The sequence below is a fragment of the Colletes gigas genome, unplaced genomic scaffold, assembly GCF_013123115.1.
Source record: "Colletes gigas isolate AHSC1104 unplaced genomic scaffold, ASM1312311v1 Colletes_gigas_Sc00044, whole genome shotgun sequence".
Taxonomy (NCBI): domain Eukaryota; kingdom Metazoa; phylum Arthropoda; class Insecta; order Hymenoptera; family Colletidae; genus Colletes; species Colletes gigas.
The window spans coordinates 1,138,324-1,140,209 of record NW_025106673.1 but is presented as its reverse complement, the minus strand read 5'-3'; the positions used below and the strand labels follow the sequence as shown (position 1 = coordinate 1,140,209).

The 1,886-nt window shown below is 38.4% G+C and overlaps 1 pseudogene; it reads left to right on the top strand.

Moving 5' to 3' along the window:
- Nucleotides 1–352: 352 nt before the first annotated feature.
- Nucleotides 353–885, top strand: LOC122403122 (annotated as a pseudogene).
- Nucleotides 886–1,886: the final 1,001 nt, after the last annotated feature.

Sequence of the window (1,886 nt, the reverse complement as noted above, 5' to 3'; positions counted from 1 at the left end):
ACCGTCATCGAAATGTTCCAGCGCTCAGAATCTTTGCACGAATTGAAATATGAAAATTACGTGGAAGACGGAGATTCTAAAACGTTTAAAGCCATCTTAGATTCACAGCTCCATAGAAATGTTACAATTAAGAAGAAAGAATGCATTGATCATTTGCAAAAGCGAAGGGATACACGCCTTCGTAATTTAAAAAAAAAGACAAAAGGCCTTGGCGGAAAGGGCAAGTTAATGGGCAAATTAATTGACGAGTTGTCAATTTATTCTGGTCTAGCAATACGTCGAAATCATCATTCTGTTGAAAAAATGCGTAATGAAATCTACGCAGCGCTAGGCCACAAATTGTCGACTGACGATGAACCGAAACATGACAAATTCCCGCGCGGAGAAAACTCATGGTGCTCATGGCAGAAGGCACAGGCTACTGGTTCAGACCATACGCATAAACCACCTCTATCTGAAGAAGTTTACGAAGCGATTTCTCCAATTTATGACGAATTAAGTCGTGACGAATTGCTTTCTCGTTGCATCGGCGGCTTTACGCAAAATAACAACGAGAGCTTCAACGCCACAGTCTGGTCAATGGCTCCGAAATCGACTTCCAGCAGCAAACACGTTCTTGACACGGCAGTTTACATTAGTGCAGGCATATATAATGACAGTCTATCAACTATCATGAGGCTCATGCAGAATTTGGATATGACAATTGGGCCGAACTGTTATAACTTCTGCGTGGAAACTGACATGCGCCGTATCGACTTTTCCGAGAGATCGCTTAGCGATGCCGCAAAAAAAGCTCGAACATCCTTAAAAGCATCTAGGAAGGAAGAGGAGGAGGCGAACATCGACCTGGATAGTCAAATGTATGGTGCAGGCATCGCAGATTAGAGATAAACAAAAATTTCAAGGATTAAAGTGTTCATAAAACTTTAAACGCGTTTTTCTCGAAACCACTTTTTTCAAATTGGGAGGGCGGATTTCTCGGTGACTATTGCATGGATTAATTTGAAATTTGTACAGTAGCTTCACAACAATATTCTCTTTGGAAGTACGTAGCCGTTTTTTGATTGAATGTAAACTTTTTTTTTATAAGCAATTACTTACTTATACACTTACTTATACTTCCACAAAAATTGATTTAAAAAAAAAACCCCCTACGTACTTCCAAAGCCAATTGTAAATAGATTATAAATTTTTTTGGTTTTTTGTTCCAGGACTCATACATGACGAGAAATTCGTCCTTCCATGGCGGTGTTCTTAAAGAAGCTGTTTTCGACGACGGGCTCTGTCGCCGCCATTTTGTATGAAAATGAAAATAAAAAAAATTGTTTTTCGTACTTCAATATGTGTTAAATAAACCCTCTGAAAAAAAATTCTATTCCGTTTGTCACACTCCCAAAATAAATTGTCAAATTTAGGTCTTTTTTCTGCCTCTAGAGTGGTTTTACCCCTTGTAAATTTATTTGACGAGTAAGGGTTTTTGTATCTTTATTCGAAGCTCTCGAATTACTTTCCATGCCATGGTTGGTATTAACCAAGCCTACCAAGAACACTCTTGACTTGGAACTTGAAACTGTTTCTTGCAGCGGTTGAACAGAATTTGATAGTCTTTTAAGGATAACTATACGAATACAACGAATAACGATCTCTAAACTCAATAAAGACCATCACGATGGTGAAATTTCACCAGATAATGGCATTACACCAATACCTCGATTATTGCAGAAAATTTTATTCAAATTACTCGACGTTTAAAGACCCCCTCCATTTGTCGACACCGTGCAATGAACGAGGCGCTCGTGCAACAATCGAGCTCTATTATATCTTCTTGGAAAACCTATTGTTCTTTCATACGTAAATTTGCTCGTTTTGTTTGTCAAGTTTCTCTT